Source organism: Phyllostomus hastatus, unplaced genomic scaffold (assembly GCF_019186645.2).
Source record: "Phyllostomus hastatus isolate PE091 unplaced genomic scaffold, TTU_PhHast_1.1 phas_contig_254, whole genome shotgun sequence".
Classification (NCBI taxonomy): domain Eukaryota; kingdom Metazoa; phylum Chordata; class Mammalia; order Chiroptera; family Phyllostomidae; genus Phyllostomus; species Phyllostomus hastatus.
Window position 1 is genome coordinate 1,412,404 of NW_025333810.1, and position 8,126 is coordinate 1,420,529.

General features: G+C 34.7%; 1 pseudogene; it reads right to left on the reverse strand.

Annotated features, from left to right (window-relative positions):
• Window positions 1–1,117: 1,117 nt before the first annotated feature.
• Window positions 1,118–3,033, reverse strand: LOC123818138 (annotated as a pseudogene).
• Window positions 3,034–8,126: the final 5,093 nt, after the last annotated feature.

The following is an 8,126-nucleotide window of genomic DNA, read 5'->3' on the forward strand; positions in this document are numbered from 1 at the left end:
TGTTGGACATAGAATTCTAAATCGAAAATTGTATTATTGGGGTGACATTAGTTAATAAAATTATACATTTCAAGCATATAATTCTATAATCCATCATCTGTATATTGTGCTGTGTGTTCACCATCCAAAGTCAAATCTCTTTGTCACCATTTATCCCTCCTTTATCCTTTCCTGCCACCCAGTCTCCCTTTCCTTCTTATAATCACCATACTGTTTAATTATTTTTTTCAGCACATTGAGTATATCATTCTTTTGTCCTCTGCCTTCTATTGTTTCTGTTGAGAATTCTATTTTCAGTCTTGTTGTTCTTTTGACTTGGGTTTTTATTTTCCTCTGACTACTTTTATGATATTTCCTTAGTTTTAGGTTTTCAATTGTTTTACTATGCAGTGCCTGAGTATGGTTTTCTTCTTGTGATTTTTAGAAATTGAATATGTAGGTGGATGCCATCTATCAATTTTGTCATTTTCCCTGCCTTACCCTTTCAAGCATGACTCCTGCTTCATTCTTTTCCTTTTCTCCTGAGATGTGTTACACATTTTTAAAGACTTAGCATGATATCTTATGTTTCTGTTATAGCATTTGCTTTATTTTCCATCCTACTGTCCCCCTGTAGTTATTTTGGATATTATTTTTTCCTGATATATCTTTAATTCTAACTTTCTTTTAAGCTCCATTTAATCTTTTATGCTCTATTATTCTTAATATCAATCACTATATTTTTCAGTTATCAAATTTTCATTTGTTTCCTTTTTCTTACTTTGCAGTACTCTAATGATATTTTTGGTTTTGGTTTTGGTTTTCAATGAATATTTAAGAAGGAAGATAACATGCTTTTCTAATATGTACTTTATATCACTGAAGCTAAAGCAAACATTGTGTTCATTGGGTGGAAACAGCCTGCTTTATGTGCATACACTGAGTACAAGAAAAATAAATACTGTTGTTATATTTTCAGACTTCAGAATTTGAATAGGTGTTAGTGTCCTCTCCTTTATTCATATAGAAAAAAATTACTTGAAAAATCATTTGAAGCATGGACAAAAATTCTATAGTACTTTTTTAGAATCACTCTGTGGAATCTTCATGATTCATATGATACAAGGGAAACTTTAATTCAACCTATTAAAGAAGACATTCCAGCTCACATGATCACATCAACCAGGAAAATGTTGGTGTCAATCACAGTGCATGAATGAACAAACTTTTTCTTTACACAATAGTTATCCTGCTTGCCTACTTCTGCTGCTACCCTTGGCTCACCTGTGTTCAAGTCCATACCCATAAGTTGACCTGATTCCCAATGTTCTACTTAAACTTCTGTGTCTCCTGAAGATTAAAACCAGAATTCTGAGCAAGAACCCTGGGAATAATGAGTAATGCATCAGCAAATACTTGCCCTCCAAGTTGGGCTCTACCCTTTACACTTGGCTGGGGTTATACTTAATCAAGGTTTGTGCCCTTGCCACTTCCACTACACCAATGCCTGGAACTACACAATGGCCATCAATAGCATTTTTAATGGCCCTCAAGCTGTCTCTTATTGCATCTTTGATTTAAGTGAGTGCATCCTTATTTGGTACTTTGACCAATAATGTTTTAGAGCAAATATTGTTGCATTTTCCAGTAAAGATTAACTTGCTGTGAACCAAAGCATTGCAGGTTCGATTCCCAGTCAGGGCACATGCCTGGGTTGCAGGCCACGGCCCCCAGCAACTGCACATTGATGTTTCTTTCTCTCTCTCTTTCTCCCTCCCTTCTCTCTCTAAAAATAAATAAATAAAATCTTTAAAAAATATTAACTTGTCTTTTCTCAATGTATACACATAGACAAGTCCTGCAAATCCCAAACAATCAGGATTGAGGTCATCAAAAGAATTTAGAGCTACCCTTCCACAAGCACCTGTCAGTTTTTCCATATTTCTCCTTTTAGTTCTGTAGAGAGCTATTAATCCTCTTTTGTGAGAACATCTAAGGAAAATGGCACAATTCCTTTCTGATTAATAACAACAAATCCTTTATCAGAGTCCCTACAGTCTTTCTTTTTCAGTTCTATTATTTTTTAAAAAACTCTATCTTCGATGATTTTTCTTTCAACTTTTACTAGTTTCTCTCATTCTCTCAACTCCTGAACTCTGGGGAAAAAAAGGTAGAACTTGCCCTGACCAGGTGGGTGGATTGCAGTGTCATATCGTGCAATAAAAAAGGTGGCGGGTTTGATCCCTGGTTGGGGCACACATGGAGGGAACTGACTGATATTCCTCTCTCTAGCATTTCCTTCTTCTCTCTCCAAAAACAACAATAAAACATCCTCATGTGAGGATTTAAAAATGCCATAGTTCATTGCTGTGAGTGCAAGCATCTGCCACTTTGTTTTTCCTATCAGATTGCTGTGCCCCATGGTCCAAAACAATATCTCTGATTAAGATAGTATTGGTTTCAGATTTATGTTTTATCTCCATGATCTCAACCATGAAGAAGTGAATAGGTTCATCTTGTTTTTTAATGGCCAAATGGAGTAAATTACAGCCCCCATTAACACCTCAGCAAATTTAGCATGAACTTTAGTACATAGAGATGTTCTGGACACATATGTGAGTGTTTTCCTGTCCATCTCTTTGATCACTTTCACTTGTTCCAAAAACTGAAGTGCCTTTGCTTTGCAGCTTCAGATCTTTCTGTTATTATTCTAAAATGAAGACCTTCAGAAATATAGAGATCCACCTGTTTCAGCAGTTCTCCAATGGTTGGACATTGGAGGTGGTACTTTCCTCAGTTATGTCACCCTGAGCTACCTCTGCTTTGGCTATTAAGGAAGCTGTTAGGTGTAGAATTTGCATTTCATGAAGCAGCACATGGCCATCTGTAGTAAACTTGATGTCTCCACACCAGAAACAAGTATCTTCATGGTGCCCAGAAGCTCCAGGTTGGTCCTGTGCATGTCCTGCAGACCCTGGTCATGCTGATATTGAACAATGCTGCCTGGTCTCAGGCCACTTTGGCCTTGGGGTTCAGGATCTTCATGGCCAACATAGCTGAGCCAGCAGAAGAGAAGGAAGAGACTCAGCAGCTTGTAGAATGCCCAAAGCCATCTCGGCATGGCCTGGAGGTGCTATTTGGTTCTTCTGGAAAAGTTAGGCACCTGAAATTCTTAATGAAACCTTTTACTATCTTGAATATATGCAATACAGACATTTTATAGTATATGGCTGAAATCTTCATTGTCTACACCCATGTGGTTTATTTATATTTTCTCATTTGTTTCATGATTTATAGTCACATAGTTTAATTTATTTTTATTGAAAATTTTAAATAAAAAAATTAAGGCTTTTGAGATTCACTATTATCTTCTGAAAATGGCTGAGACTGGCCACTAGAAATATCAGATCGCCTTAATCCAATAAAGATTGATATAAATTGAAACTAGATTTTTATGTTTGGGAGGAATGGTTTATTTCTCATTTAACTTTACTCCTGGGATTTAGCACATCAAATTCCCAGGCAAAGCCTATAAAATGAATAAGGCTTTGTTCAATTCTTCCCATCTACTTAATGCCATGTGTTCTGTTCAAAACTATTTTCAGTTTATTAACCTGCTATGCATAGGCAAATGTCTGCTGGGGAAAAGCAGTATTAAGTCCTGGGTACACATGTGTGCATCTTGACTATCAAGAGCTTTGCATCACAATTTTTCACTGCCTTGGAAGATGTATATTATCTTAACATATATGGGCACATGTATGTGCCCATATATGTACACATATAATACACATATACATGTGTATATGTACACACAAACATATGATATAAAGATATTCCACTTGTTTTTAAGAAATCACTGTTGTAAACCACCAGCCCTCTAGTACAAATTTACAGAAAGTGAACTCATTATATTTTGACACATACTAAATATAACATATTTCAATATTTAATTTTTTCATAAATGACTAGTGTCAATTAAGCTCTTGAGCCTCCCTAGTAAAGCATAGTTTCACTTACTTCCATTTCTTCCTCCTTTTTCCCTTGACACTACCCATCAAGGACATTTGATCAAGAGTTTTAAGTTATACATATTACATAATTTTGTAGATTGATCATAAATATGGTGGGTTTTGGCTACTTGGATCAATAGAAGTGTGCTCCCTTTGCAGGATTTGCCGTATTCAGAAGTGTTCTCTTGCTTCTGTTGGAACGGAGCCTTCTTTCTATAACTCAATTCTATCTGCTGCTCTTGATCGTCCAGGGGTTCTTCATGATTTCTGGTTCACTGAGGATACCACTGCCTGTTTTGCAGACAAACCATGGAATAGATATAAATTAATATAATCCTCTCTGCCCCTGGATGTGAAGGATGGCTGAAACTTATACTCATTATGAACCAGAATATTCACAGTGTTTAAGTTAAAGCAGTTTTTTGGGGTTTTTTTTTGCTATTTTGTTTATGTTTTTGTTTCCATCAACATTTATTCAGAGCCTAGAGAAGAAGCATTCCATTGCAATCACTGCTTTACATACAAAATGTATTTTTGACCAAAGAGCAGGCTCGTTTTAAACATAGAATTATTTTCACCCACTGAATGGAAGAATTTGTTATTGTGTAATTGTGAAATACAAGTGGATTTTTCTTAACATTGAGTAGATGTGTTTATCTGGAATATTTTGTTTTTCATTTGTTGTAATAACATACTAAATTTTTTTCACCCACTTAGACTATGTATTTTTACATAAATAATTATTTAGATGTAAGGTTTGAAAAATTCTTTAGGGGCTGGCTCTAACAATCTGTTAAAATCTTAATGAAGCAGTCCTGAGATTTACAAATACTTCCTAGCAAAGACATAGATTTATTGATAGTACAACATGTTACTAACTTTTTGCACATTTAGAACAAAGAACAATACCTCACATGTGCTCTATAAAATTTTGATCATTTTAGTTATGATATTATCATCTAAACACAACTTGAATTAGCTAAAGTTTTAAATACAATATGATGAAAACCTCAAAGAAAATAAAAAGTAAAACTCCCACAATGAGAATTCCAACTTTTGCTGGAAGAACACTGTGTACATGTGATGAACACAAATTATAAAAATAATATTTTAATCAATTTGAATGTTGCTACAGGAAAAAAGAGAAACATACACTGACATACAAAGTAATGCTTTGGCTCTTGTTGATTATTGCAAACATGTTATCATTTAGCAGGAGACATGTTTTTAATGAAAAGATTTATTTATTTGCAGGTAAATAGGTAAATAACTGTTCATCATAACACTTTGACTGCATTCCAGAATCTGTACATTTTGGCTTTTGATAGTGCTTTTTGTATAAGTGATTGCAAACACACATTTTTTAAAACATCTTATCATTTACATATCATTCATTATTTTATATATTTATGTAATGCATTTCCATAATTTCTAACTCTGCTTTTGCATAACTATTTTCAAGAAATTAGTTATTTTGACACTGTATTTGCAAAGATTGGCAGTTAAGAGCAGTATGTTTCAAGTTACTCAATTTGAATAGTCAATCATGTACATATGAGATATCAGTTTTATTATTTTTACCTCATAAATACACAATTTATTAGAAGACACATCAATATACCTTTTAACTACAATACACCGAACATCCTATGAAGAAACATCTAATACAATAGTAATTTTTCTTCTTTTTCTTAAAGAAATAATTTACTACATAAAATCAATATTGTTAAATTGCTATTAAATTATCTAGGCTATAAAAATGGAAGCAGTTTATATTAAATATATTATATTGATATATACTTATATTAGTGTTGTATTGATATGTTATTATTGTAAAATATTTCCAAATGTATTTTCTGAAAGAATAGGGGCAATTATAGCTATGATTTTCATAGTTCACTCTCAAGCTTGAGAGAGGCTCAGAACACAGGTCTTTGGACATACACTCACAAGCAGACAGACTTGACAGTATCACTACTGACAACGTGATAGGCTGACCTGAAGGAATTAATTGGAAATTACACCACATTAAAGATGTGTCAACTACTTTAATAGGTATTGTGAGAGGGAAAAGTATCTACTAGCTGTCCAGCCCTAATGACTGTGTGGGTGGGTTAATGAGACGTAAATCCAGCAGCCAATTCAAAGAGACAACATTATTTTTCCTTATTTTATTCAATTTTCAAACTACGTAGTCTAAATATGGATTATTTTTCCAAATGTACTTTCAAATTGTGCTAAAAATGAATTTTCTGGTTTCCAGTAAATAGTTACTAATTTCACTAATGGCATATGTTTTTCATCTTTTTTGTCTTGCTTCATAATTTCATGTTTAATGCTATTTTTTAAGCAAATGATTATTTCAATGACTACTTTATGTAAATGTAAGCTACCAGAAGCTAAGAAATGTCAGACTGCTATGTCTACTTTTAGACTGGCTAATTTAGGGAGAAATTATATATATATATATATATATATATATATATATATATATATATATATGAAATTACATATATAATTTCAGAAAATAAAAGTATGTTATCTGAACTTTAAATTGGGGGCAATATTCATTCAACACCTTCAGTACTTCCTATAGTGATCTGTTTATTAATAGATATTTTTAGGCTGCTGGCTTTTTACATAACATTCAGAACAATCCTTGAATCACTATTGCAATATCCACATGTCTATGTGCTTTTTTGGACATGTAAGAATATCATTGAGCTTATAAAACTCCTGACCAAAATGTTCTTTTTTTTTTTACCATGGAAGCTATTCATATCGTAAGTCCATTAAACCCTAACAATAATTTCACAGGTACAGCACTCCAGCTATAGCTCACTTTATTCAGCTGTGTTTCTCTGTGATTTGAATTTACTTTTAGAATTCCTTTTGACTCTCCAAAATCTTTTATTCAATAGAGGTGAAACATCTGATGGCATCCTAATACACAAACTCAAGTGTGCTAAAGGCAAGATGCATAGAGACCTTGTCTCTCCAGCAGCTGTGAGTGCTGCTGCAGAATGGAACTTCTTCTGTGTCCAGGCTGCAGTGGCAAGTTCAAGCTTCTTTGGAGGTCAGCGCTGCAAGGGCCTGAGCAATCCTTCTTCTTGAATAATTGTGCCAGCACCAAGAAGAGTCAGCATCACTCCAGTCATTTCTACCCTCACACCCACACAATGCCCTAGAAAGCTGGAACAGGAGAACCTTGAAGAGCCTTGATAGGCCTACTAGTCTTAATGTAACAAGAAGACACCTGCGTTCAGGCTGCCTGTCACTACCAAATCCAATAAGCAATGACAGCGATTGAATCTTCTATGGGTGCTTCATTCAGATGGCCGGCGATCAGAGAAAATGGCGGGTTCATACCCTAACAAACCATCTTACCTTCTCTATCCTGGCCAGATCTTTTATAAGGGGGTGGGGGAGGACAAACAAGGTGAACTGAGGGCTTTGAAATTCAGGGAGGATTACGTGAGTGAAGCTGCAGCATTCCTATAATCAGCAGTTAGCTGTTCCCAAGAGGGGAGGTGGTCACACAAAAGGCCAGGATGCCTCCAACTTGTCCCCAGGTAGTAATCTCTGGCCAGTGGCCCAGGAGGTTGGCTGCTTTTCCCTGGAGCTGGGATGGGCCTTATCTGTAGTTTCTGAAACAAAAGCTTAACATACACATTACTTGCAAGATTTATAACTTTTTACCTTAAGTTAAAAATTTCCAAGTCTTGAATCCCCCATCATTAATATTTCTAAATCATTATTTGAATGGATGTAGCTACTGTACTTTCTTGATTATTCTTCACACATGCTATCTATCATGAGAGTTTGGACTCAACTTTTGTTAGCAAGTACACTGCAGTATTGAAAAAGTATGGAGACTGACTTTAAAAGTCTTTCTTGGTCTAGCAGGTTTACAAATTTAAATCATGTAATTTGTTTTTAATTCATAGTGTCCATGTAGATAAGCTGGAGATGTAATCCGATGCACCAGCTATACCTGTGCATTTCAGGTAATTGTAAGAAATATGTGAGCACCCACATGGTAGAATGGATAAAAGGAAGAGAGACACATAGAAAACTTTTCTGTTTTACATCAGTGTTTTTTTTATATCTTTGTGGCATTTTGAGACTAGCAGA